General features: G+C 40.1%; 1 long non-coding RNA gene across 1 annotated transcript; it reads right to left on the reverse strand.

Annotated features, from left to right (window-relative positions):
• Positions 1–481: 481 nt before the first annotated feature.
• On the reverse strand, positions 482–2,139 carry LOC120684333. Its single transcript, XR_005679244.1, has 2 exons — positions 1,989–2,139; positions 482–723 (listed from the first exon to the last, which is right to left on the reverse strand). It is a non-coding gene; the product is annotated as an uncharacterized LOC120684333 (long non-coding RNA).
• Positions 2,140–7,334: the final 5,195 nt, after the last annotated feature.

Consider the following 7,334-nt stretch of genomic DNA (forward strand, 5'->3'; position numbering starts at 1 on the left):
TGCTTGTGTATTCTTATGTGGTGCAATAGACGGTATGCTGTTCAAGAAGCAGCTAGGGCAAGGATTTGAAGACGCGGACACTAATACAAAAACTATTATTGCTGGCGGTTATAGAGGATTTGTAGTGGAGGTTTTCAAACCGCCATTATTCATGAGACTGTAAAAATGGCGCTTTGCACCGTTGGTTTTGGAACCGCCAGTATTAATCCATTATCACTGGCGGTTACTTTAAAGAACCTCCATTAGAAATGGTATATACGTGAGGTTGGCAACACAAACCTCCATTATAAATGATATCTATAGCTAAGGTTTGCAACACGAACCTCCATTACAAATTGTAGCTATACCTAAGGTTTACAACATGAACCTCCACTAAAAATAGTAATATGCCTGGTAAAATCTTGCGGGCAACCACCATTAAAAAATCTTGGCGCTATTTCAATTTGGCACACATACACACATATAGATTAACTTGCAATCATACAGCACAAACACATGACCATACTACACATGTAGAATATATTAAGGTATGGTCAGATAGATTTCAGAAAGTTACAGAAGTTCTATTTGCTCATTTAAGTTACAACACCCAAAATAAATCACGCATGTTCAACTACTATCATAAAACTCGCTAGTGGTCTTGATGACAGGAAGAAGCACATGTCACCTCTCATTTTGGTGAGCTCAGACTGAGGAAGTGCGCTTTGATGGGCGGGTCTCGCACTGCGAACATGAAAAAGATTTTAATTATTCTATCATTGAGCTAGCAAACATGTGAAATGACAAGTGAAATAGAGCATCGTAGTTATCAGGGATAGAGATAGTTGTTCGACATATCTCAAGACAAAAAAGGCAGCACCACAATTGAAACACATTTGAGCATCCTAACAGGCTGAAACAAGTATATATTACTACTAGGATGCCAAATTTGGGGCACAACATTTCTCCCAGATGATGGGAACTCAACATCAGTTGAATATATCACTTATCTAACGTTGAACCAATCTATTGATAGTACCTCTCAAAGCAAAAACTGGATAGATCCTTACTATAGTTGGACAGATCCTTCTAAATTAATGCTGCAACCTTAATATAGTTGGCACAGTGTTAAATAATTTTCAGTTAACTAGCATGAATCTACAGCAGAGTAAGTTAAGATCTCTATCTAATTAAACATCACAATTCACAGCAATGGTTCAAGAATAACCCAACCTCAGGATCAGGACTAATAGATGCTGTAAATAATAATCGAGACAAAGATGGCTATGGCAATTACATAGCAGTACTGAAAGTCTGTAGATGACTCTTCAGAATTGTGATGAGGATAAATGAGTAGAGGGAGAAGATGTAGAACATAAATACATAACACTAGCTAGTAGTATCTGGTCTTTCAGGTATAATGAGATGAACATAAATACATAACATCACAATTCTCAAGTTTCTTAGTTCTTCTGTATAATGAGATGAAGCATTCACAAATATAAGCTCACAGTGGTGAAAATGAGTAACAGTCAACTACGTTTCAAACATATATAGCCTTTTTCTTAATAAATGGATCTGCTTTATGAGGAAAATGAGGTTCCAAACTAGGACCGCATCCAACTGGAACAAAGCTGCATGCTGATCCGTCCAACGAACATAACATTAAACCATTCTGGGTGACACTCCCATAAATCTTGGTCACAGTTACGAATGGAACAAAGCTAAATTAATACAACTGGGTCAGGTTCTATTGGTCAAAAGGCTATCCTTTTCATTAGTCAATCAATTGCATTAATTTGAGAATAACTCTAGGTCTAGCAAGAAGCAAAGCTAGAAACAGTTTATTCAACGACAGGAAACTACATATTACATTTGCTATTTTCATAGTACAATATGTTTTAAGTAAAACAAACACAGAGCATATTCATAGAAATAAGAAACTGAAGTAAAAAAATATAATAGAAAAATGAACTTGTTAATGGATAGTACAAAGTGGCACAACTTACAGTGCACAATTACATCGTCAGGGAGTTGCTTTACAAATTTATTCGCTGCATATTGCCAATCAGGGTTGCCAATAACATAGGAGTCTTTGTCCCTGCCTATACTGCATGTGTAAAATTCAGGGTTGACAAGATTAACCATAGAAGCTTAGCGCAGTGGAATATTTTTATTCACCATAACAGTGGATTTTTGTCTATGAATCCTGAAGAAGGGTTGAACATTTCGCTCTATTTGCAGAATACACTAAATATTTCGCTTGACAGTGGAAAGGCAGTTGGCAGCTGGCCTAAATGCTGGCGTGAGCCAGCAGACCAATTCCATTCACTACGGCAAGCCGAAAAGGCAGCACGCTAGGCCGACCCAATGCCGTGTCTATGGATCCTTGGGAGGTTTCTCCCAATCGCAGGCTCCGAAACAAATTCTGCCCAAATGTACCATATGATTTCACCCCAAAGGGCAATCCAGCAGCCGGCTTTGCATCAACTACGAATCCCGGGTCCCCAGGGAGCAGAGGTGGTATACTTTCACCTGCCGAGGATGGCGTGCACTATGTGGTTTTCCCCTATAGGCACGAAACGTTTAGGCATCACCACTAATTTGGGTGCAATAGGGAGTTCTATGGTACCGAAACAGTGATTCGGTTGTAATATGCGTGCCTATTACTACACATAAATTGTGTTGCGATATTTATTTTTTGTGTTGCAATAGGGTGACGCTAATGCAGCCATTTTTAGGTTTTGTGTTGCAATTGGTTGGGAATTCTGCTACATCATTTCTGAGTTGCATTAGCATATCGTGTGTTGCAATAGAGAGGTGCTATGGCGACCATAATAGCGTTGGTTGCTTCTGAACGGCAATATATCAACGTCTGATTTGGGTTGCAAATTTCTTGGTGTGTTGTTGCAATACATAGGGGGCTATTGCTTCCTTTCTTGCCTCAAGATGCAATAGCATGTACGTATTGCAACGAAATTTAGTGGTTGCACTAGTTGTCGTAGTCGTTGCAACTGTATCAGACTTTTGGCAATGAGGTCTTCCTTGGTTACACTTAAATTTGTCTATCGCCACGTTTTTTATTCCTACTATACAGGAGAGCAACGATCAGATCGGGACTCATCCTTGATCGGGACCCGATCTAATTCCAAGTCTTTTATCTCCATCGGGGGGCAGCGCAGGTCCTCCACGATGTCTAGATCTCCATCTAGATCTCCACGACGTCTAGATCTCCAGGACATCAATCAACATCTGCGATGCCACCGGTACGGTTGTCTTGATCTATATATCTCCCCTGCATATATATGCATATTGCTAGATCATGATCTCTAGTTCGTTTCAAACATGCATGCAGATTAATGGCATCACACGAAGATAGGAGTTGGATGCGCTTGCCTCGACATTCAAAGGTGTGGAAGAGGAATTTCTGATCTTTTATTGAAACCTTTGGCACATCATCGCGAGGTCTTGCATCTGTTGCGTGCCCATGTACTACGTGTCAATGCATGATCAGATATCATAACGTGTTTGAGATTCAACTTCGTTTAGTGAATAGAGGGTTTGCTGATTGTTTCATCATTAATGAAATCGAAGGCCAAACTAGTTCATCAGCTGAGGGTCGTGTGAATCATGATGTTAGTCCTGATCTCAATAATGCTGAACCTAAAGATGCACAACCTATAGCTGATACAGAACCTTATTTTGGAGAAGACGATGAAGAAGACGCATGTGATAACCCTGCTGCCACTAGTAGTCTGATTAGAAACATTATCAGTGGCTCTATACATGGACAAATCATAGATGCTGAGGAGCCAAATAAGAATGCGGAGATATTTCTGAAACTATTAGAGCAGGCAAAGAAGGAACTGTATCCAGGATGCAAAAATGCAACTAAGGTATCTTTTATCGTGGAACTTTTTCAGATAAAGTGCTTGTATGGAATTAGTAATGCAGTGTTGGAGGCCATACTTAATTTGTTTTCAAAGATTCTTCCTGAAGGCCATTGTCTTCCTGACTCCTTGGATAAAGTGCAAAGGGTAGTTCGAGACCTAGGCTTGGACTATGTCAAGATATATGCATGTAAGAATGATTGTGTGTTATTTTTTGAGGAATACGCAAGTCTGGAGACATGTCCCATTTGTAAGGAGTCAAGGTGGAGAGTTGTAGAGAAAACCTGTGATAATGACAGTGCAGGTGGTGCTACTACTGTTAAGAAGCGGTTACCAGTTAAGATCCTACGTTACTTTCCTGTTATTCCTCGGCTGTAGAGAATGTATATGTCGAAGCGCACATCAGAGGAATTGCAGTGGCACAAGAAAGAATTGGTCAACGATGGAAAAATGTGTCACCCTGCTGATTCATTGGCATGGAAGCACGTGGATCTTGCTTCTGATGGCTTCAATCCCTTTGGGATGCAAAATGTTACATACTCCATATGGCCTGTTATCCTAATACCTTACAATTTGCCTTCATGGTTGTGTCAGAAACAATCTAACTGGTTATTGTCAATGTTGATACCTGGTCCAAAATCTCCTCGAATGGATATTGATGTATATTTGAGGCCCCTTATATTGGAGCTCAAGGAGCTTTGGGAAAAGGGTGTTAAAACATGGGATGCAGGGACTAGGAAGAATTTTAAATTTCATGCTATTCTTCTTTGGACAATTAATGACTTCCCAGCTTATGCTATGCTTTCTGGTTGGAGCATGAACGGAAAGTTTGCATGTCCATACTGCCCACAAAGATACTGAGTATTTGTGGTTGAAACATGGGAGGAAGCACTGCTACATGGGACATCGACGTTTCTTGCCCCCAGACCATCCATGGCGCAACAACAAGGTCAGATTCAACAATAAGGTCAAAACCAGGGAGGCACCAGTACCACTGACTGGTGCACAGGTACTTGGGCAATTTGAAAGTTTTGAACAAGTGAAATTTGGAAAGATGACAGCATCAAAAAAAGGAAGCGTGCCGAAGACAAAAGATGGCACAACTGGAGGAAGAAGAGTATTTTTTAGCTCCCTTACTGGACGTCATGCATAATTATGCACATTGAGAAAAATATATGCGAGAACATATTAGGCACTCTGCTTGAATTGGAAGGTAAATGTAAGGACGGGGAGAAGGCCAGATCAGCATCCTGTGATTAATAATGATGAGTATACCTTGCCACTATCCTTGTACAAGTTAGATAAGGAGGACAAGGAAAGTTTGTGTGCATTTCTAGATGGATTGAAGATGTTTGATGGGGTTTTCTCCAATATAAGAAGATGTGTTGACGTAAAGTCATGTAAGGTGTCTGGCTTGAAAACTCATGATTACCATCTAATTCTATAGAAACTGTTACCCTTAGTGGTGCGTAGGATTTTGCCAGAACCTGTTGTCATCGCATTGATTCAGCTTAGTAATTTCTTCGATGCACTATGTTCCAAGGAGCTGGTGGAAGCAGACTTGAACAGACTTAGCAGTTCAATTAGGGAGGCTGTTTGTCGACTTGAGATGCTATTTCCACCTTCATTTTTTGATATCATGATGCATTTGCCTATTCATCTAGCTGAAGAAGCTAAACTTGGCGGGCCCGTGTGTTACAGATGGATGTATCCAGTGGAGCGGTACCTACGTACTGCGAAAGGATATGTGAGGAACAAGGCGTACCCTGAAGGTTCAATAGCTGAGGGATACGTACTCGAGGAGTGCCTTGCATTCTGCTCAAAATTCTTGGATGTGGACACCAAACAGAATCGTGTTGATCGACATGAAAGAATTGCTGTGAATGAGCCACCATCTGGTCTGAGCATATTTGCTGAAATGGATTACAAGAGGAGAGGACAGACTGTCGAGATCATGGACGCATATAAGATGCTGAAGATGAGGCACTACATAATTTCAAATTGTGATGAAGCTAGACCATGGATCGAGTAAGATACGTTACTCAACATCATTACTTTTAAATTTTATATTTTAAACTAATAGTAATATTCATTTCTATGTAGTGCGCATTTGGAAGAACTGAAGAAATATGGATCACAAAATCTTAATCAGCGACACGAGGATCAATTTGTAAGATGGTTCGAAGGCAAGATCAGAGATCTATATGTGAAAGGGGAAGTAAGTTCAAAGATGTTTGCACTTGCTCAAGGACCTGACAGTCGAGCTCGTACATTGCATAGATGTCGTATCAATAATTGGCTGTTTCGAACCACTGACATTGAGAAAAGCCTCGTAACATAAAACAGTGGTGTGCTTGTCAAGGGCGACGGTACTAGTGGCAACATGAACTGGTATGGGGTGATTAAAAGAATGATCTCACTAGAATTTCCTGGACAAAAAAGAAGTTATTTTGTTCCAGTGTGACTGGTTTGATGTGCTTGCTGTCACTACCAACAGAGGCAGAGGATACAATAAGGATCAATTTGGGGTTATTGATATTGATACTACTCGATACAGGTATAAGGATGAACCCTATATTCTGGCGGCACAGACAGAACTGGTGTTTTATGTGAATCTGGTAAACAAACCCGGTTGAGCAGTGTTATTGCGTTGAAACCAAGGGACTTGTTTGCCATGCCTGAATTAGAACTTGAGGACTCAATTGATATGGGTATCGAAGGCATTAATTTACTCGGTGGACAGCAGGATTTGACGAATCGGACAAGATCGGACAAGGAAGGCGCAACCGGGGATGTCTCAGTTATTACTCAGGTGCAGGCCCAAGCAGTTGATGAACCAGACGTTGCGGTCTTTGATGTTGATGATGAAGATGACACGTACATTGATGATGGAGTTGTTGCACCAGTTGCTTCTGTGGTACAAGGCCAAGTTGATGACTTTTTTATTTGATACTTGCACGATTTTGTTTAGCGTCTCAAGAGACAATGAACCATTTAATTTGTTTGGCGTCCTTATAGAGAGTCTGCAAATTTTTTAAATTTTGTTCATGAATGTGGTTGTTCATAAATTTTTTTAAATAATTTGAATTTTTTTTGAATTTGGTCTGATATTTCCGATATATCTTGTTTATCCTATTTATCTATGACCTCCGATAAAGTTTTATTCCTGATAATGAAAACCTTGGTCCGGCTGTCAAATTTCCGTTAAGGCTTGACCATTGCCCAACGTATGTATTCTGATTTGCGGGTCATGTGTGAGCCAAGACGTGGCTGGGTCCACGTATTAGGGACAAGGGGATTAGTGAATTTATTACTGAATTTACGTTTGATGCTTTTCTGAAATTGGATGTGGGGACAAGGGGACAAGTTTCTCAACCATCCAAAGAAGTAGTTCTTACATATACATAGGAAATTGGATGCTATTCTGAAACATAAACATTCACTGCAATAAAACATAAACCAAAG

This window comes from Panicum virgatum, chromosome 8N (assembly GCF_016808335.1).
Source record: "Panicum virgatum strain AP13 chromosome 8N, P.virgatum_v5, whole genome shotgun sequence".
Classification (NCBI taxonomy): domain Eukaryota; kingdom Viridiplantae; phylum Streptophyta; class Magnoliopsida; order Poales; family Poaceae; genus Panicum; species Panicum virgatum.